The following is a 23,526-nucleotide window of genomic DNA, read 5'->3' as shown; positions in this document are numbered from 1 at the left end:
GACGGGATAGGAATGGCGAATCTTCCAAGTGCATCCATAACAATTACTGCTTTCTATAGTTGTTGTCGTCTCACCACGGTTTTGCCAACTAATCCTCTGGCCGGTAACAACGATGGAAGGCAGTAATTGATGTGGATGCAGTTGGGAAATACGACATTCCTATCCCGTTGTGGTTAACCACCTGACGAAGGCCAGAAGAATTATAACCCTAACGCCCTCTCTTGTTCGAGGGCCGGGCCGCATCCGTCACTAACCTGGTTCACTGGAGAATACTTGTGATGTACTTCTGGCCGTGTTCATCGCTCCCGGCTCACAGGACCATAGATGCAACCCAGCAGGGCTACATTCTTACTTGTCTAGTGGTGGGCCCCTCAAGGGTGATCAGACTTTCACTGGTCACTGGAAAATATCTCTCTGCTGCTCAGGGCACGCGAAATGTGCATGACCCTAAGTCCGTGTGGCAACATTGTCGATTTCGGCCGTCACTCTGGCTTCATGCTGGATCCAGTCTATCTCTTTCATCATCTGGCGCCAGGGCATACCTGAAACAAACTGCATCTTCATTCAGGTCAGCAATTGAGAAACAAAGAAAAAGCTGGTTCATTTTCATATAAACCAACAAAATAATTATTCATAAATCGTTTTACACTTGTTTAAAGTCGAGTTCTTTGATCTGAGCTTCATGATGCAGGTTGTATAACTTAAGTTCCTCTAATTAATTTCCCAGCTAAGAACAAGAGCTTTTCGACTTAGCTGTTATAAGGGTCTTCCCCCCCCCCAAGCGATGTGGACGCCTCGATGCCAGCCAGTAAAAAGACCCTAACTCTAAAAAGCCAATTATTTTTATAAAACTGGCCTCTTCTCCCCTCTGTCATAGTAAAGATTACTTTTCTTTTTTTTTCTCTATCCTATTATCGTATTCTTTTTCTTCTCTTGTGAACTCCTTTCTCTATCCCCTTATTTTATTCTTTTCATTTTCTATTTTCTTGTGACCCTCTTCTTCCTCTTTCATGACCATATCTCTCCCTAGGTTCAATTTATTTATTTATCTGTCCAACTAACTTATCACTGGCTTGGTGGCCTGGTAGTTAAATACAACAGGTGGACCCAAATGACAACATCTCTCAGACACCAAAGTAGACCTTTTGAACCCAAGTCATTGTACCTGTCTCACTCAATTAGTAGTAAAAATTCATTTTTACCAAATCCAACTAGAAAAACAATCTCTTGTTCCAACGAATCCTATTATCAAATTTTATATTTTCTTTTCATTGAAAAAGATACTATTTCTTCTCTGGTGGATAGAAATCTCATAAACATCTGTTTTTCCTCGACCAAGTGTCAGCATACTCCCCTCCTAACCATACCTCATCCTCTCCAATCTTCATCTAGCTGAACAGGATACCTGGCACTGCCTGGGATCCCGTTACAGAATAACTGGTGAAAACATCATGACATAACTAAAAGATGAGGATAAAAGTCCACAAATAATTAAATAAAATAAATTATACAAATTATTAATCTTAAAAAAGAATTCAAAATTAATTCAATAATATAACATTCGGTACGGACCCGACAATGGAAGAACAAAATATAAAAATGTGGATTCATAAGACCTTGATTGCCCTTTAGGGCCCGTGGTGTAATGGTAGAGACGTGGAATATCTATGGTTCCAGGTGAGCATTGTCTGAAGATAGCAGTTTCAATCCCAACCAAAGCTGGCTAGAGAATTATTTGGCCAAACTAGGTCAGCAAATAATTAAATAAAACTAAAGACGGACCATGCTGGCAAAATGTTTTAGCAACCATGATGTAACTCATTTTGCTTCTTCCTTGAGATGGTTCTCTCCAGCAGCGGCAGTTCCATTGAAAAATAATATAGCATGTAATAAACTTAATAAACATGCTTAATAAACTCTCAGATCTCTGTATATTCAACTTTTACTTTTATTGCTTACTAGCTGAAGTACCCGGCAAGAGGGTCACCCAACCTTGCCAGTTGTAAATTAAATATATGTAAAATATATTTTAATTCATTGATATTTCATATTTATTATTACAGAGCCAATTCTCTATTGAATATTATATTGTACCTAATACATAGTAATGATTTCAAAAGTTAAAAAAAAAAAAAATGACTTGGTTGCCATCAGCTAGAATCGAAACCAAAACATTTAGTGCTCCAGTTGCATTCCCTACCGCTTGAGCTAATTTGACATATAGATAAGATTTTAAATTAAATGACTTTTAGCTATGACTACGATGACTATGACTGATTTTGCATATGCATAAAACTAATAAAAAATATGTCAGAAAGTTGAAATGAACATTTTGCATTTCAATTTGCTGACATATTTCCGTATGCGTTATTAAAACAAATATTTTACTCCTTATAAACCATCGTTGGTGTATGATTGCTTTTTCCTGTTAATTTCAGTGTTATGTGACCAGTAGTTTAAGAGTTTAATCCATTAAGCACACATATACATACATCTACTGTTTTATATATAGAGATTTTGTTTATTTTTGGCAAGTGTCAGATTTTGCTATAACACCCTGTGCTAAAGTTGGAAATTCAAAAACTTATCTACAACTGCAAGTCTGTCTGTGTTAGGCCCATAATATGACACAAGTACTGAGAACTATTATGAGAAAGGGAGATAGTTTGAATAGGATTAGATGCCCTCTCCTCCTCAATTTGGATGACACACATACTTCTGTACGCTGCTGCCTACATTTCTTTCCAGCTATAAATTAAAAAATCTGGTGTTATTAGAGTAGACTGTATGAAGATACTGGCTTTCTGACCTAAAATGCACAAAACATTGATATTGTTTTCTTTTTTTTCTTTTTTGCAAAACTCAATCATGTTCTGCAAAGTCAATAACAAAAAACCACAATTTTCCTATAAAAAGAAAAAAACAAACAAACCAAACAGCATGAATAAATATGTAAAGATATAAAAAACTTGAAACATAAAACCTTTTCCCAAAATTACTTGATTCCACATTAAATAACCTGAAAATGGTTGATACTCTGTAAAACAAAACAACCAAACCAAATTGAAAAAAAAAAAACAATTATTAATATTTGATTAATATATTAAATGCATCATCCTGTTTGCATGAGTAATACTCTTATATAAACGGTTAATTTAATCTTAACAATAAATAAAGAAAACAACAAAGAGAAAAATGAGACTTGATTCAAACCTGTGCCACAGAGAAAGGTACCAGCTGCCATAAGATGTTCTAGCCAATTGTTTATTCCCAGTCCTGTGGATTAATCTGAAGATTAATCTGAAGAGCATTACTTTATCTAATTTATCTCACACTGTCGACCAAGCTCCAACCACTGTCCCATTGCTGCAATGTTGCATCCTTGTGCCTGTTTTATAAGTACTTTAATGAAATATACTTTGATGAACTCATAGCACTTGTACCCCCTCAACATACATACTTCTGACTAACCTGACTAGCAGCAAAATCCCACTCCTTCCTACCAGAAATCCGCTTACTCTAGATAGTTTCCTGCTTCCCTGACTCTACTAACCTGCAGAAGTTTAAATGTAATGTGAACAGACATCTTGCTGCTCAACTTCCCAATGTCCCCAGTTAGACATAATCCCAAATAGCAATATGTCATGTTTGGGACAAAAAAAAAAAAATTTTCTTTTTTTTTTTTTACAAAGGAGTCACCACTTATCAAGGCCTGGAGGTCACTTGAGGATAAGGGTTACTAAGTATACAGAAGTCAATGGGACAATATCGTAGTAATTGTTAGTAGTGGAAATTTGGTAAATCAGATTACTTAAGAGGACGACTCATTAAGAATTTGTTTGCGTTGGACTTGAAGACTATCATATTGTAGTCAGCTGGAAAGCAGTAAAACAGAAGAGTTCCACAGGCATGCAGTTCTAAGAAGCTTTGTTCATGGAAATATGTGCTTTCTGTGAAAGTTTGGCGAGGAGGGACCATAAATTGGAGCTCAGATGAGCACTTGCCATGAAAATAACGATAAAGCAGAGACAGGCTCGCAACATCTCTGTTGAAAAAAGGTTGCAAAGAGAAAAGAGCTACTAAAATATTATTTGAGATTGTCTAACTGGAGACAGTGGGGAGTTGAGCAATGAGATGTCTGTTCACATTACATTTAAACTTCTGCAGCTTAGTGGAAACAGGAAACTATTCAGAGTAGAAGGCTTTCTGGCAGGAAGGGGTGGAATTTTGCTGCTTGTTAGGTTAGTCGGAATTGTATTTTGAACTCTGTCAAGGCAAGATAAGCTGCTTCTAGCAGCTTATTCTGTCCAGATGTGGCAACAGTACTCCATCCTTGGACGTACTTGGCTCTTATAGAGGTACAGAATTGCATCGGCAGTGAGATATCTACTGGAGCAGTAAAATGACCCCACCATTTTTCCAGCGACCTTGGCAATGGATTTGATGTACATGTTCCATTTCAGATTAGGAGTAAAGGTCAGACCCAGAAGCTTGTCAAAACATGGAGCCTCCCCAACACAAGAGCCATTCATTCAATTGACGCCAGACGTATGTGTAACGTAGCAGAGTATGTCGCAAGGAACATAGGACAAGTAATAACTAAACTCCTTTTTTTTTTCTAACGACATTTATTTCTTCATTCTCCCACCACATGTGACTTCTTGTTATGGCTGTGATGTCACCCACGTCTCTAACGTGATCTCCAACGTCATCCACGTCTCTAACGTGATCGCTCTCCTTTTTATAGTCTTTTTCTTTTTCCTTACCGTGAGGTCATTTCATACATGGCTTGGTAACTGCATACATGCGCCCACACTCTGTTACATATGTGCAACGTATTTGTCTTTGTTTCTGACCGAAACATGTGAAAATTGTTATTGACCAGAAATTTGCAGTGTTTCAGAGAGATGTTTAATTTCTGCTTTGAAAATTGGAATTCTAAAAATATTCGTAGAAATATTTAATTTCTGTTTCTCTTAAATATCCATATTCAAGTCCATTCATATCTTATTTCAGGATTTCATCCGGTTTCTATGTTCTGAATTTGTATTTAATCTCTTTCTTTTGAATGACATAAATATATCAGCAATAAAAGTATTTTGAAAACAACTTTTGGGCGTTTTTCCTATCATATGTCAATTTAATTCCAAAAAATATGTACATGTACACTAGCCTGGGTGCCCGACATTGCCTGGGTGTTTGGAGGCGTATGATATGAGCAAAAAAAAAAAAAATGGTAGTAGGCAGGCAAGCTGAAACCCGTACTGCGAAGGAGGAAAAGAACGTAAAAAAAAACAAAAAAAAGAAAACGAGACGTCTTTGCTGTTTCATTCATCGCCAAACTTGAAGTGGCGAAGGTTTAAATTAAGGCTAATCAATCAAAAAGAGGGAGATGACTTTTGAAAATATGGGCGAAAAAAGTGATCTCTCCCTGCCGAAAAGTGACCAGTTGAGGATGAAGGAATTAATGTTTTAGGCCAATTTTTTGATATTTGTTGTCCAAAGGGTTGAGCTTCAAAATGATACTGATCTTATGAAAATCCATCACCTCTGTCGAAAGTTTTAGGCAGAAATACAAACATAAATACATTTAAACAAACAGGTGAGATTTATATTATAGACTAGCGGGGGTACCTGGCGTTGTCCGGGTGTTTGAAGGTGTGTGTGTGTGTGTGTGTAGGGGGGGGGGGGTAAAGAACTTCTTAAAAAATCAGAAAAACCCAAACAAAAGAAAAACAGCCAATGAACGTAAAAATTCTTTAAAAAAATTGGAAAAACAAACCCCCTCCGCAAAAAAAAAGGATGGCGTTGCCCGGGTGTTTGGAGGTGTGTATGTAGGGGGGAGGGGGGGGCAAAGAATAAGCGAATCCTGTTTAAACTTTTTAAAAACATCGGAAAAAAAAAAAAATAAAACAGCGAATGGACGTAAAACTTCTTGATAACAATCGGATAAACAAAAACCCAAAAAAAAGGAAAAAAAAACAAAAACAAAAAAAACACAGCGGAAAGCGAAAAAAAATGGTATAAATAACCTCGTTTCAATATTAAATGTTTAAAAATCAAGAAAAAAGTATATCTGATAACTGGGATCGAACCTGAAATCTTTAGATAACGACGCTGTCACTTAACCATCACGATATAGATGCGCGGATGAAAGTAGGTCGGTTTTTATAACATTTAAAACGAATTCAATGTACAACGTCTTTTGCGCGTATTGTCATGAAGATACCATTTTTTTTCACTCCTCCTTGTAAAAAAGAGAGCCGTTGAGGATGAAAGAATGAATGTTTTTGCCCAGTTTTCGATATTTGTCGTCCAAGATGTCGAGCTTCAAAATGATACCGAACTCGTGAAAATCTGTCGCCTCTGTCGAAAGTTTTTGCGAGACATACAAACACACACACATTTTGGCTTTTATATATATAGACTAGCGGGGGGGGGGGACCCGGCGTTGCTCGAGTGTTTGTATGTGTGTGGTTGTGTGTGTGGTTGTTAATGAAAACCTAAGAATAAAAAGAAAACATAAAAACAAACGTTAAAACTTAAGCCGGGGGGGGGGGGGGGGTAATCAAAACATCGAAAAAAAAACCACAAAAAAACTAACGTAAGGCAAACGAACAATGTTAAATGTAAAAATCGAAAAAACAAAAAAGAAAACAGAAAAACGGACGTTAAAACTGAAAACCAAAAAAAAAAAAAAAAAAAAAAACGCATGAAAAATGGCTTAAATAAGCCCGTTCCGATATTAAAATTTAAAAAATCGGTGGGTACCCGGGTGTTTTTGGGTGTGTGTAGCCTGTCGGGGGTGGGGGTGTTAATGAAAACCTAAGAATAAACAAAGTAAAAAAAAACAAAACAGAAAAACGAATGTTACGTGAAAAATAACACTGCTTTAATATTTAAATTTAAAAAATCCAAAAAAAAGAAAAAAAAAGAAATCTCACACCACGATTCGAACCCAAAACATTTAGATAATGAACCAACACTCTAACCAACTGAGCTAACACGACGTACATGCAATTTAGTCAGTTCTTCAACTATTTAAACTAAATCAGGTCATGACGTCATCTGACGCATGCGTAGAACCAATCTCATCATGAGAGAACGGTTTTTGCTGACCCCCCTCCCCTGTAGAAAATTGTTGATTTCGGGGCGAAAAAATGAACGTTTTTGGCTAATTTTTCGATATTTTTCGGGCGAAGGATGGAACTTCAATATGATACCAAGTTTGTGAATTTTTGTTCTGTCTGTCAAAAGTTTTTAGCGGACACACAAACACACATACATACATACACACATTTTCGCTTTTATATATATATAGATAGATGTCTATGGTATTACTGAGATATAAACACACACACACACATAAAATGCCAAGACCTAAAGAATGATTTACAAACGACATGGTCCCTTAAAGAAATCAACATTATACCAGTTGTGACAGGAGCACAATCACATTGACACACTAGTTTACCAAGTTAAACAATGTTGAGCCTGGCCAGTACCAGATGGGTGACCATTTGGGAAGGCAAGGTGCTGTATGTACCGTGAGGTAAAAATAACAGGTTGAGAAACTTGTGCAATCTATCCTTCTCTCAAGAGTAGATGGGACTCTCTTAAGCCATGGTAGGCACCCCATCTAGTGATGGCGTCATGATAAAAAATACCCTTGATAGCTCCAGCGAAGCATCAAGTATTCAGCTACCGACAAGATTTGAATTACACTGTAAAACTCATGTAGTGAGTACAATCTCAACTGCGGCCATGCTGGATGGACGGATGGATAGGAGCCTAATGAAAAAAAATCTTGAAAAATACTTGGAAACAACCCCTGGAAGACCAAGCTGGCACTAAATACAGATTGCAGCAATAAAGCGAACAAAGTCTATTCTTAAAAAAGCCCTTGGATATAAATTCAAATCATAAACAATGCAACAGTACCTTGCCATGGGACTTTTCACTGGCAGTGACTATTGGCAATAAACTTCCCAGTTTCAGTCCTCTTTGCAATTGACTTCTGCATTTTAAACTTCAATTCAAGTCATCTATAAATATAAAAGTGAAAATGTGTGTATGTATGTATGTTCGCTTTTTGTGTATGTCCGAGAAAGGCTTTTTCCAAGAAGCGATCAGTCGATTCACTTCTTCTTCAAACTTTTTATATCACGTCTAAATGATAATATCTACGAGTTAACAATGGGGGTCACCTGTCTATTTAGTTTGCTTGACTTTGAAAAGATAAATATTCAATATTTTTCGATCGCCGCGTGTACATTAAGCTTTTTCGTATAATATAAGCGAAATTAATTCTGGCGGCATTTTTCCGGAAACGTTCGAAAGCAATCGGCTTTGATCAATGTGGAATTTCTCCTTATATCAGACAATTGTTATTCAATTTGGACAATCCCTTTTTTATGGGGAGCTGGTTTTCCCCACAACATCTTGGGGAAACAAGAAAAAAAAAAAAATCCTGCCCCGCAGTAAATAAAATACTGCCCCGCAGTCAAAGTTGACCTCATTAAGTACGGACACCTACCAATTCGTAATTCTTAAATAAATTCAATCATGTTTCCGTTACTATTTCGTGGTGGCCCAGTGGTTAACGCACACGTTTTTTTCACACTTTAATTTCCAATTTTGACTCAAGGGTTCGAGTTCGATCCTTCATACTTACCTACCAAAACATTTTTTTATTTTACCCCCCCCCCCGACACAAACACCCGGGTGTTTTGATTTACCCAAAACCACACACACCTCCAAACATCCGGGCAATGCCGGGTACCCCCTGCTAGTCCATAATATAAATCTCACCTGTCTGTTTAAATGTATGTATGCATGTCTGCCTAAAACTTTCGACAGAGGAGACGGATTTTCATGCGATTGGTATCGTTTTGAAGCTCGACATCTCAAACGACAAATACCGAAAAATTGGCTAAAAACATTAATTCCTTCACCCTCAACTGGGTAGTTTTCTACAAGGAGGGGTCGATTTTTTGCAAGCCATTTTTGCAGTCATTGTATCAGTTGGATTGACTTTGCCTAATTTTAACATTCTGAATGACCATCACGTCATGGAGTAGCGGTAAGACGTTAGATTTTCTTTCACTTTATTTTCTGCCTTTGTATCATGGGTTCGAGCCTGCCTGCCTGCCTATTACCACTTTTTCTTTTTCTCAACACACCTCCAAACACCCGCACAATGCTGGGCACCCAGGCTAGTTATATGGTTATATACGCAAGTATAAATCATGTAGAATATCTGCATGAATATAATTTTTTTTTTTTTTTTTTTTTACATAGGTATCACCACTTATCAAGGCCAAGAGGCCACTCAAGGATAAGAGTTAAAGAGTGTACAGTAGAAATTGGACAATATAGTAATCATTAGTAATGAAAATTTGGTAAATTTGATAACTTATATAGAACGGCTCATCAAGAACTTATTTACGTTAGACTTGAACACAACCATATTGTAGTCAGCCGGAAAGCAGGAAAACGGAAGACAATTCCACAGGCGTGCAGTTCTAAGAAAGAAGCTTTGTTCATGGAATCTATGTTTAGGTTTAGGCACAGATAAAAAGTGGCGGGAATTGTTGATAGTGTGTACAGCTAGACGAGTGTTTCTTGTGAAAGTTTGGCGAGGGGGGATCATAGATTGAAGCTCAGTCGAACACTTTCCATGAAAATAACGATACATCAGAGACAAACTCGCAACATCTCTTCTGTGAGATAGAGGTTGCAAGGAAGAGAAAAGGACATCTCCTACGAGGCTACGAAGTCTATTTTGAACTCTATCAAGGCAGGACAAGTCCTTTCTAGCAGCTCTTGCCCAGATGTGGTTAAAAGAATATGCAAATTAAATAGATCTTTTGCTAGTGAATGCAATTCGATGACTCATATATAACGAAGTTGTATTTCTTTTTTTAAATAAATAGAAAAAGCGGTTTTTAATATGAAAAAAAAATATATATATACATAGGAGTATAGATATTAAACATCCAATATTTAAAAATTAAAAGTAAAATACTCACCAGTTTTGAAAGTGTCTGCATTTCAAATCTAAGTGTAGATCTAGAAAGAAAAGAAATAAAAACGTATAATTATCAAGTAAAATGTACATGCCAATTATTATTCTGCTTGACTTAAATTTGTCAACTTTTGTTTCAACAAATGCTTTTTTCCTATAGGCTTTAACTGGCACGGATACCTGGTGTTGCCTGGCAAAAGTGTAACAAATTTCTCTTAAAAATTCTTTCTCTCTCTTTCCCCTTTCATCTGTTTTCTTTACTCGGCCCATTCCTCTCAATGGACATTCACACACGCATAGACAACTTGAGAAATAAGTCAGTATAAGGCAATTAACTCTGAAAAATAAAAAATAAAAATCAGCGTTCCTTCCCTTTAGTTAGTGTTTAATGAAGCCTGCACAAGTTTAGGGTCAAAGAATCAATATTATTTTTAATAAATTTTTAATTAAATTTTAGATATTATTTATTCCGAGCAAGGCTGGTCAAGTATATAACAACTTTGTGGGTCTTCTTTTTTTTTTTTTGTATTTAAAATTTTTTTTTAGCTGAATATAAACACAGACAGCTGCTTTTTACATAAAACATATACTAAAATATGCATTAGTTCTAGGATTGAGTTACATTTTAAAAGAATTAAGAGGATGGAAAGACCAAGGAAGGAGAGCACTAATCAAACCTCTACTGAAAGAGTTCAAAGAGGGCTGAGAGGCTTACTGTCAATAGTCGCTGCCAGTGAAAAATCAATGGTAAGCGTCTGTTACGATAACGCGAAGTCATTTACAAGAGTTATCAAAAAAGGTGAAGCATACTGAAATTCTGGGGAGATTTGTTATCACCCAGACTCCAGGAAACACCAACGATTATTATCAGTGAATGATCTCTGTGGATGACCTACCTGTGAGAGAACTCCAAGTGAGTACACATAAGGATAATAAGGAGACAGTATATTTTGTTTCAGCATATAAGTAAGAGTTTCTGAATTTTGAATGAAATCAAAGTAGAAAAAATAGGGATAGGATTTGTGAGCCAACGAGTCTGAGATATAATGGTTTAATGTTCAATTTGTGTCTATTTATGGCATAACAGTCTAGGCCATTGTTAAGTTGGCTTGTTCTTTGTTGATTTATGTATGTCTCTGGTCCTGTGCAGTTCTAGGAGACCCTCGCTCCCAGGCATTACCTTCTACTTTTGAGAAGGGGTTGGTTTATTGCTAATTGCCTATTTTTGGTTAATTGCTAATATGCAGATGGATGGTAACATTTAATGCTAGTAAAACTAAGCTGCTCTGCTTTAACAATTACAAGACGCCTCTCCAATCCATGACAAATAGCATTCTACCTGAGAATTCTACCTTCAAACTCCTCTGTCTAATTTGCGGGCAATATGAAGTGGAACAAATACATAGAGGACATTGCAAAGGCTGCTGCAAAGGTGGGTTCCCTCTATCGAGCTAGAAGACTACTCACACCTGAGAGTATCCAGTACCTCTACAAGGCCACCATTCACTCATGCATGGAGTATTGTTGCCACATCTGGGCTGGTGCATCTACCACTAGTCTCTCCCTCTTAGATAGGGTCCAAAAAAGAGTTGTCAATTTAATCAGTCCCACTTTATCAACTAAGCTCCAGCCCCTGTCCCATCGCCACAATGTTGCATCACTGTGCCTGTTTTACAAATATTTTAATAGAATGTGTTCTGATGAACTCATTTCACTTGTACCCCCTCGACATACAGATCCCCGACAAACCCGCTTAGCAATAAGATCTCACCCCTTCACTGGTGATGTGTGGCACAATGGCTAGCCCCTTATTAAGGGAGCTGGGGGCTTCTACATTAATAACCCCTATATCTAGCTTCTAACCTTGTGCCTGACTTTATGATGAAGTTAAAAACGTTTCATGCAGGTGTTTTGTGGGTTTGGGAACGTTAGATCATGTCGGTTGGGTTTGAATGACAGGTGTTATGAAACTTTTAAAGGTCAGATGTACACGCGGATATCTGAAGTTGAAAAATAAAACATTCTGTGAAACGCATATTTCTCTCTCTCATTCTCTCTCTCTTTCTTTCTCTATTTCTCTCATTCACCCCTTTTCTCTCTCTTTCAATGAAGAAAGGGAAAAATGAAATATAATTTCATTGTTTTAAAAACAGTTAACGCTTGGCTTCTTGGGTCGGCGGACGCGATCTAAGCATGCGTCTGATTTCCGCTGATTTTATAAAAATATGCCTCGTATTTGTTAAATCTTAAATAAATCATATATATTTTTATAAAAATGCATTTGTCGCTATTTTCAAACAAGTGTTCAATTTCAGCATACCATTAATGCCTACGACAGAAAGCTGCCTGTAACGAACGACACAGTGACTACACAAGAAGCGACGATGGGAAGATGCCTGCAATGACCACACATAATGCGGCCAATGCTAGACAGTTATAGCCGACAATGTATCGACCCATTTCGTTGATGTTTCCAGCATGTGTCTATTGTTTAGATATCCTTGGATATCGTTCATTCCCCGTGGAGCTGGTTGCGTTCCCAAGACGTTCATCAACCAAGTAACCCTCCCGGGGAGGCGATAGTTCCACAGATGTCCTTAAATGCCAGAAAGCTTTCTATTCTAATAGCTTCTTTCCTCAAACAGATTCCCGAATTTAACAAAAAGATTCCAGAGTTCGACAAGTTACACTTGAAGGAGGTCGGAGGTTACATTAACGGAAACACTGTGCAAACAACGCTCAAGATTAGAACAATAGTCTAGTAGAATCTTCATATTTTTCTTGGAATGTGGGCGGAGGGTGGGAGTGTAGCTTTAAGTGTTAAACTACAAATTTACCAAAAATTCTTAATTGAAATAAGTACAAAAATATATACGTATTTAATTGTAAAAAGAATTTTTACTATATCATTAACTTCGAATTTATATATGAACTAACATTTCAGCCTGGCGTTGCCCGGGTGTTTGGAGGTGTATGTTGAGCAAAAAAAACAAACGGTCAATTTTTTAAAACTTTGACCCCTATTATGACCTCTTAACATTTATTGTTTTGGGCTCAAATCATATTACTAAGTTAGATCCATGTCCAAGGAACCTATATCTGAAATTTCAAGTGTTTAGACCCAAAATTGTTGGAGGAATTTGGTAGAGTTCTCAAAAGGTCAAATCGTTGAACTTTGACCCCTTAATCGCCAAATTTCTGTCCAAAAACTGATCACAAAGATTTTCCCAAATCTCAGTACCCTGTATATCAAATTTCGAGTCTGTAGATTTAAAATTGACAGAGTTATTGCGTAGGGAAATGTACACAGACACACACGCACAGACACGTTCACTTTTATATATATACTAGCATGGGTGCCAGGCGTTGCCCGGATGTTTGGAGGTGTATGCCGAGCAAAAAAAAAAAACGGTCAATTTTTAAAAACTTTGACCCCTATTATGACTCCTTAACATTTATTGTTTTGGGCTCAAATCAAGTTATTAAGTTAGATCCATGTCCAAGGAACCTATATCTAAAATTTCAAGTGTTTAGACCGAAAATTGCCGGAGGAGTTTGGTAGAGTTCTCAAAGGTCAAATAATTGAACTTTGACTCCTTAACATCCAAATTTCTGTCCGAAAACCGATCACATAGATTTTCCCAAATCTCAGTACCATGTATATCAAATTTCGAGTCTGTAGATTACAAATTGACAGAGTTATTACATAGGGAAATGTACACACAGACACGTTCATTTTTATAGATATATAGATTATTATTTAAACCTAAATCGCACTTGATGCACGTCACCCAAGGCGCTTTTATTGCACTGAATATCGTTGCAACCAAGTAGCAACAAGTTTAAACGTGAACACTTCAAAACAAAGTGATTTAATGTTGAACAATGAAGTTCAAAGAGATGTGTTTAAGATAAAAACGATCTATCAAAAAGACCGTGAGGGTTAAATAAGCAGGTGGCGGTTAGTCAATCTTTTGAAAAGTTAATTCTTTGCAGCTACAAGTAGCTATTAAAAAGTCGTTCACAAAAAGAAAGAACAGATATTTGCCTTTTAGGAATAGAGCTCACAAATTAATGCTAATACAGGTGCGTTCAATAAGTTTCCAGACTTTTTTCTTTTTTTTTTTTTTTTACAGGTATTTAAAAGTGTCATAGACTTGAAAATTCAGTATGTTATTGCTATACATCTTATGCGATGACTGACCAATTTTTTTGATTTAAGGTTCAAATGAACAGCTATAGCAGCAATTGGAACACGCTCTACTAAAGCCTTATTGTCACAGCTGATGAATTTCAAAAATGCAATCTGGATGTGAGGACACTTTATGAGAACGATAGTCAATAAAATTCTGTTTTAAACATAGAAAACATACTACAGAAACATATGGAATGCTTTAGACTGCTTTTGGACCATCTTGCATGAATCGAGTATCAGTTTGTGTTCGTTACAACTCTACTTTCAACCCAGTCATTGTTTGTTTCGTTCACCACACTCTTTTCTTCTACCTCTTCTTTTACACACGTCCGTTCGCTTAAGTGACTAAAAATCGTCTGTTCTCCCGCTTTCCTTTCCTCGTTATTTATGGAACCAGGGTACGAGATTCTCCGAGATTCCATGAGACTTTTTTCCACATAAAAGCATGCGGGCACCATCTTGATTCTCAATTTGTGCTCTGCAGGCACAAACGCGCAGCCGCTTTAACGGTGAGCCACTTCTTTCTCCACACAGTTTTTGAGTGACATAAGAGATTCAAGGACGGCAGAGAGTTTGTGAGGGATGATGAGAAGCGTGGGACGAGTAAAGAGTTAATTGGCCAAATAAAAAAATTCATTAATAAGGACTGTCGTGTGTCTATAAAGACAATAGATGCAAAGTTTGATGTCAGTGTAGGAACTGTACACACACTTAATCGTGAGGAACTGAAGACGCGGAAGATTTGCACAAAGTTTGTCCCAAGAGTGCTCAGTGAAGATCCATCCTTGTCTCACCCTACCTATAATCCAAACCTTGCTCCCTGTGACTTTTGGTTATTCCTTAAGCTCAAGAAAAACCTTAGAGGTTGTCCTTATGAGACAATTGACGAGATGAAAGAGGTTGTGACGAGGGTCATTGACACACTCCCACAAGAGGACTTCCATGAGGCCTTCCAGTTATTAGAACGGTCCAAGAAGTGCATTGCAGCTGAAGAAGATTATTTTGAAAAGTTCTGGAGTTTCATGTGCGTACTATCATTAAAAGTGCCCATACGAAAAAAGTCTGGACACATTGAATGCACATATATCTATATATCTATAAAAGTGAAATTGTCTGTGTGTTCGTGTCTGTGTGTGTACATTTCCCTACCAAAACTACTCTGTCAATTTTCAGTCTACAGACTCGAGATTTGACCTAAGTGGTATTGAGATTTGGGAAAATCTTTTTAATCGGTTTTTGGCTAGAAATTTGGCTGTCAAGGGGTCAAAGTTCAACGATTTGACCTTTGAAAACTACCAAACTCCTCCGCTAACTTTGGGTCTAAACACTTGAAATTTTAGATGTAGGTTACTTGGATATGGATCAAACTTTTTAATTTGATTTGAGCACAAAGCAATAAATGTTAAGGCCTCAAAATTGAGGTCAAAGTTTTAAAAAAAATTGACCTATGCAGTCTCTACCAAATTACTCAGCCAATTTTGGGTCTAAACATTTGAAATTTTACATAAAGGGTATTTAGACATGCAGCAAGCTTTTTGATCAGTTTTTGGGCGAAAATTTGGCTGCCGAGAGATCAAAGTTGAAAGAGTTGACCTTTGCAGATCCTACCAAATTCCTGCGAATTTTGGGTCTGAATACTTGAAATTTCAGATGTAGGTTACCTGGACACAAGTCAAACTTTTTAATATATATACATATACATATGCACATAAAGTTATGAACAATACATAGGGCCCAAGTAAAGCCAAGCTGAACTGCAAGTATATATATATATATATATATATATATATATATATATATATATGTGTGTGTGTGTGTGTGTGTGTGTGCGCGCGTGTGTACAATAAATTAATGTAATGTATATACATAATGCTATATCCGTAAAACAGAGTAATTTCTACAGGAAATCTTAGTGAGAGAGCTCAATACATAACAGAACAAAAATAAAAATTAAAAGAAAACTACCAAAAACTTAGCCCAATCTAAATTTTGGATTTTGCATCTGAAACTTTAATTCAACCCATTATATACAAAAAATAATTTTATAAAATCAACAGGATGTTCTCTACAATGCAATGTCGACTACAACGAATTGTGGATGAAGTCAGTATGGGGAGGCAAGTGAACCTTTCTCCTGATGCACTGCGATGGCTCCTCCATTGATTTTAATGAAAATATTTTATCCACTACGTCACAGATCATAAAGAAGGTCGGAGGTTACATCGACAGAATCATTGTGAAAAGTGATAACAGTTGTCCAAATAATATGAATTATCAATCATCATTTCATAAATTCAGAAACATATTAGAAAAATAATGGAAAAAATAATATTTTTCTTTGGTTTAGCCAGAAAACCATAATACTTGACTTTTGATTATATGATATTTAAATTGATATTTTAGTTGCTTACAACATCACTTTTTGAATTTTACAAAGTTAGGGAGTAATCATTTTGATATCTGTTTTTGATCTCTAATCATGTTGAAAAAAATAATTAGAAATAGTGTTTACTTCATAGCCTTCGATATTTTGAAACCTTTAAATTGGTAGATAAAAAGTGATTTTTTAAAAACTATTATTTTGTTCTAGTTGGGGATGGGGAAATGGGGCATTCTACCAGATGCCAGACATTCATCCACTATCTCACAGATTCCAACCAAGAGGTCTTTATAAGATTCTAATCACTCTTTTAAGCGCAATCGTTTGTATCTCTCTTGCACTTAGTTCACCAGGTATATTTGCCAGGTACATTTTGAAATTCTTTTTCATGAGTTCGGTTGCTTCTATAATTACTGGATTGATGAACATCTTCCTAAGATTCCAGTTTCTTTTCATATCATACATAAAACCTTGGTATTTCACTATCTTTTTCCCTATTAGCTCTGTTTAACCTAGCGTTACTGAGGACACTAACTTCTACTGAGGTTGTTTCTTTCTCCTTGTCGCAGGTTTAATAGCTCCACTTTCTAGATAGGTAACTGTAGGAATTGCATAGTCATAGTCGATGGTGTATGACTTATTCCCAACTGTTGTTTCTGGTATATGTTCCAAGGACTTGCTGATGCATTCAAAATTCAAGTTTTTTTTCAGTCTAGGTCCATTGGTGCTTCTTAATCAAAGACAAACAATATTTTTGGCTGTGTCACTGTTGGTTATCTCATGGCGAGAAGATGTGACAAGGGTTGAGAAAGTAGGATTGAAGAATTAGCATCTTAAAGAAAGAGCACTCTGGCCTGCAAAAAATGCCTCGGTAGCCCCGTCGGCATTCCGTGGTAGTGTCGTTTCAGCAATAGCAATAAACTAATCCCTTCGCTAACAGGGAATAGGTCATTTTAAAAATGTTGGCTTTGGCACTAAATGAAAAAGTTCTGTAGCTGATGTGACTGTGTCACTGTTGTATCATTTGACCATATTCTATTTAATGACTCGACGGGTCTCATTTTTTTCTAGTCTCTCTCTCTCTCTCTCTATATATATATATATATATATATATATATGCATGTGTGTGTGTATCACAAAAGTGAGTACACCCCTTACATTTCATCAAATATTTAAGTATATCTCTTCATGGGACAACACTGAAAAAATGATTTTTTGACACAATAAAAAGTAGTCTCTCTGCAGCTTATATAACAGAGTTAATTTATTTTCCTCTCAAAATAACTCCAAATATAACGATTGAAAGCTAAACACCTGCCAATAAAAGTGAGTACACTCCTAAGAGACAGCTGTCAATATTTTGTATCGCCACCATCATTATCCAGAACTGCCTTTACTCTTCTTGGCATGGTGTTTACCAGAGCTTCACAGGTAGCCACTAGAATGCCCTTCCACTCCTTCCTAACGACGTCACAGAGCTGGTAAATTTTTGAGAATTTGTGCAACTCCACCTTCCACTTGAGAATCCCCCAAAGATGTTCTATTATATTCAAGTCTGAAGATATGCTTGGTCAATCCACCACCTTTACCCTCAGCCTTTTCATTAAAACAGTGGTTGTCTTAGAGGTGTGTTTGGGGTCATTATCATGCTGGAACACTGCCCTGCGACTCAGTAGGGGATCATACTTCGCTGCAGTATTTCACAGTACATGTTGAAGTTCATGTTTCCCTCATTGAAATGTAAGTCTCCAGCACCTGCAGTACTCATGCAGCCCCAGACCATGATCTTCACACCATCATGCTCGACTGTATTCATGACACACTTATCTTTGTACTCCTCATCTAGTCTCCGCCACACAAGATTGAAGCCATTGCAACCAAACAAATTAATCTTCATTTTATCACACCATAAGACATGGTTCCATTAATCCATGTGCTTTGTTGACATGTCTTCAGCAAACTGTTTGTGGGCTTTCTTGTGTATCGTCTTCAGAAGAGACTTCCTCCTGGAGTGACGGCCATGCACACTAATTTGATGTAAAGTGCAGCATATAGTCAGAGCATTAACATACTGATCCCCCATCTCTTCAATCTCTGCAGCAATGCTGACAGCACTCCAATGCTGATCTTTCAAAGAAAGCATTTGGATGTGATGCTCAGCATGTGCACTCAGCTTCTTTGAACGACCTACCAGAGGCCTGTTCTGAGTGGACCCAGTTCTTTCAAAATGCTGGATGATCTTAGCCACTGTACTGCAGCTCAATTTCAGGGTGTTGACAATCTTCTTGTAGCCTTGACCATCTTCATGTAGTGCAACAATATGTCTTTTAAGATCCTCAGAGAGTTTTTTGCTATTTCGTGCCATGTTGGAAATTTTCAGTAACCAGTATGAGAGAGTATGAGAACTGCAATACAAATCTGAACACACCTGCTCTCTATGCACACATGAGATTTTGGAGGGAAATGGCAAGCAGTAATCAATTCAGACATTTAGGAGTGTAGTTTCTTAGGGGTGTAATCATTTTTGTTGGAAGGGGCTTAGCTTTCAATGGTTATATTTTGAGTTATTTTGAGGGAAAAATAAATTTACTCTGTTATATAAGCTGTGCACAGACTATTTTTCATTGTGTCAAAGTGTCATTTGGTAAGTGTAGTCCCATAAAGAGATAAACTTAAATATCTACAGAAATGTGAAGGATTTACCTACTATTGTGATACACTATATAAATTTGTGGACCGTCCAGCCGTCCTTGCTTGAATCTTGTCTTCAATGATCAGGCGATTCCATCTTTTAAAAAGGGGATGACAGGTGAATATATATATGAGGAAAAACCTCTGAAGGAAGAAATGTAGGTAAATCTTTTATCACATAGTTTTCCTTAAAAGGGAAATGGATTCCATATTGTTCATTAAAAAAGTGTTTATTCCCTACGTCTGATGAGAGGCTGTTCTTGTGAATATTTTCAAACGATATGAGGTTTGAAATTGTCCGAATGGTCGCACAACATTTGTAACGAATAATGAAAATACACTACTTGTTGCTATCGATCCAACCTTTGTCTTGGTTTTGTGAAAACAATATATGAATGCTCGATTACAAAAACTGGTAATTTTGAACCTTATACCGACTTAAAATTTATTGGTATATGAATGATTACCGAATTCTTAATTATATAAATATAATAAAATTTGGAATGTTATATATATATATATATATATATATATATATATATATATATATATATATATATATAGCAACAATGACGTGAAGAAATCTACCAAGGTCAGTGTGTACAGAGTCGTCATACTGACTACCCTCTTGTACGGCTCAGAGTCGTGGGTCACCTATCGTCATCACTAGCGGCTCCTTGAGGGTTTCTATCAGTGCTGCCTCCATACTATCTTCAACATTCACAGGAGTGATTTCATCACCAACTTTGAAGTGCTCGAAGAGGCCAAAATCAGCACTATTGAGGCCATGCTGTTGAAATCACGACTACACAGAGTTGACCACTGCTCTAGAATGGAAGACCACACTGCCTTCCCAAAATCATCTAATATGGTGAACTTTCCACTAGCCACCGCTACAAAGAAATGGTACAAAGAATGTTTGAAGAAATCTTTTGGTGTCTGTCACATTGACTACCACCATTGGTCGATTCTTGCAGCAGATTGAGCTTTTTAGCGGCATACCATCAAGCAGTCTTCTCCTTTGAGAACACTCAGTTGATGTCTGAAGGACAGAAGACGCAGGAAGAAGGAATGCCAACTAACCCCAGCCCCAATCCCAGACCAGATCCTGTTGCGAGCAAGCCTGCTTATACGGCATTGGACTCGTCAGCCACAAGCCTGTCTGCAGAAAACATAGACAGGCCCCTTACTAAATCTTCATTCGCAAAGCTAAGCCATGATTATATATATATATATATATATATATATATATATATACATACACACACATGTATAGGCATGGCTCAGGGGCTAAGGAATGAGGATGGAGAGCTGTGTTTTGGTTTCGATTCTAGATGATGGCACCCATGTCATTTATATATATATATATATATATATATATATATATATATATATATATATATATATATATATTGCAATTAGGAAGGGAAGACTTATGATTCATGATTAAAAGTAAGTTTGTATATATATAAATATATATATATATATATATATATATATATATATATATATATTCCTTTAATCTTCTCTCCAAAAAGGGGGAAACAGGAGAGGAAAGAAAGATAAATGGCGTACCAGCTGACCGATTTCGACCCTCGCTTCTCAAGGCTGTATCGAGGGAATTTTTAAAACAAAGAATGAAAAAGCAATTAAAATTGCATTTTATTCAATTTACGGGGAGAAAAAAAAAGTGGAAAAACGATTAAAATAAAACAGCATTATGGTCGAATACCCTAGAGATTAATCACATTCAAACCCAGGACGAATTCCCTTTGCTTTTTTTAAGTTGAACGTGAATAGTCTCCAAGATCTTAAGGTGATATAGTGAATGAGCACGACTAAGAATAGAAAAAGTCTGCGCTAAAGTTTGCTGCACAAGACGGGTTTTTAAGTAAATGATCTGTAATTGAGGACCCGTATGTGTTAGTAACAACGTCCGTTGCCCGGTAGGTTCCATTCCTAATTTTACTGGGTACATGTTGTTGGATTCTTCCATCTAATCTTAATGTCGTTCGACCCAAGTAGTTGGCACCGCAACCACATTCAAAATTGTAAATAACGTTACTATTATGGTGGTGGTGGTGGAGGTGATAGAACGTCTTTTCGAGAAGATGGTAATAAAGTTCTCATAGAGAACACAACATGTACATTGGCAGCAAAATAACATCCATGAACTGCTGAACTTATTTGTTTGGCAAATTTCTCACTTACTGTACCCAACCAAGGCAAACGAAGATAAATTGGACATTTGGCTACTATATTCTCTTTAATTTGAGAGAATTCAGCCAGTTTCTTTTGAATAACTGACCTAATCGCATCTAGTGGGTACCCGTTTTTGGATAAAGTATCCGTAATTATTTCCAATTCCTCATCTAATTTTAACTTAGAACAAATCATAAGGGCACGATGTGTTAGGGTACAAATTAGATTTATCTTACGTTTTTTAGGGCAAAATAAATCCCAACGAGTGTACAAACCTGTAAATGTTAGTTTACGGTATATAGATGCATGGTAACTAGATGGTGTTTTTGTTACCAATACATCAAGGAAAGCTATGGATGAATTGCACTCTCCCTCATAGGTGTACTTTAACGCAGGATGCATTCCATTGAGTAAAGAGAAAAAGGTGTTTGCTTCCGTTTGGTTATTAAATAAATAGAATGTGTCGTCAACATATCGGAAGTACACTAATGGTTTTATGGGTCCAGATAGTAAGCGCTCTTCATAGAACCCCACAAAAATATTCGCTATGGTTGGTCCAAGTACTGAGCCCATGGCCACACCATCTTTTTGCCGATACATAATATTGTTGAAACTAAATTTCACAGATGTCATGGCAAATTTCATAAGTTCAATAAAGATGTTTTCAGGAATAGGAGGAGGTGATATCCGGCCCCGATATAAAATATTTGCACAGATATCTATAGTTTCCAAAACAGGGACACAAGTAAAATGATTGCTAATGTCATAAGAGCACATAAATCTATTAACAATCTTAGACTTTTTAATAAAATCAGCAAAATAAAATGAATTTTTAAGACAATATTTACTATAATGTTGTAAAACAGATGTAAAATGTCAAAGATCCATTTTGAGACCTTGTGTTATGATGACCCTACCATGGAGAGAATGGGCCTTAATGGGATATCTGCTTTATGGGTTTTAGGGAAACCATATAACCTTGGGCGGATAGATCCAGAGGGTCTTGTCTCACTAGCTATGTTCGTCGGAAGTACACCGTTTTTGACCTAATTGACCAGTTTCTTTTGAAATTTATAATAATATAATTTTGATGTCACTACTATAAATTAGGTTCAAAATAATCATCGATAGCGAATTGTCTCTGTAATAATAAATATGTAATCTGCATGAATAAAAATATCATATTTAAGCATATCTTATGACCAGGCAATGATGGGTGGCCTGCTAGTATATATATATATATATATATATATATATAAAGAAACCCCTGCTAATTTAAATATCAATCTACTTTTTCTGCTGTGAATATTTATAGTATTTGACTTCCTACTGTGTAACCTTAGACCCATTACAAAATTACCACTACTTATGTTTACTACGCTATAATCACATTGACTAATGTATACCCCTTAGCCCTTATCCTCGAGTGGCCTCCGGGACTTGATAAGTGGTGATTCCTGTGTAAAAACACGTCTGTAATAAAATTGTATCCTAGTATTATTTTTGGTGCAAATCGGTTAACGATCATTTTGTAAAAGCTTCGAAATGATGCCTATAAACTCGTAGATCCTGAAATTGGAGGTCACACATATTTAATCTTTTTTTTTTTTTTCTTTTTAAATGTTTAAAAACCATCTATTTCTATCAATTTCGTAAAACACGTTATCAGCATTTGGTGCTCGAATTAAAAAGAAAAAAAGTCGGTTTATTTTTAATTTATCATATGACTGCGGCTAATGTTTTTAGATTTTAGAAAGGATCCTGTTAACTGATTCCCATTAACCAAATTGTACCACTATTAAAAATGCAATAAAACTGAATTCTTTAGTAATGTTAAAATCGCACAGTATTAATGAGGTAATCACTAAAAAAAAAACGTTTATGAAATATTTTTGGAATTGAAAATCATTTTTGAATTCAGAAGAAAAGAAAAAAAATCTTGTTCTTAACAAAATGGCAGTCGTCAAAGAAGCTTTGAATTGTAAAAGCCAAGACGAAGATGAAGAATAGGGTTTTCCATTGGGTAGTCGA

At 36.4% G+C, this 23,526-nt stretch overlaps 1 protein-coding gene across 1 annotated transcript in view; it reads right to left on the bottom strand.

Annotated features, from left to right (window-relative positions):
• LOC145261209 (uncharacterized) overlaps nt 1-23,526 on the bottom strand; it is a 198,172-nt gene that overhangs the window by 108,478 nt on the left and 66,168 nt on the right. Inside the window, exon 2 of the mRNA XM_080119552.1 lies at nt 10,032-10,071. The gene's annotated coding sequence lies outside the window, so the exon portion shown is untranslated. The remainder of the gene's footprint in view (nt 1-10,031; nt 10,072-23,526) is intronic.

The sequence above is a fragment of the Euprymna scolopes genome, chromosome 37 (genome assembly GCF_053919585.1).
Source record: "Euprymna scolopes isolate OS-2025 chromosome 37, ASM5391958v1, whole genome shotgun sequence".
NCBI classification, from domain to species: domain Eukaryota; kingdom Metazoa; phylum Mollusca; class Cephalopoda; order Sepiida; family Sepiolidae; genus Euprymna; species Euprymna scolopes.
The sequence above is the reverse complement of the archived record's forward strand: the minus strand, read 5'-3'. Positions and strand labels throughout refer to the sequence as shown.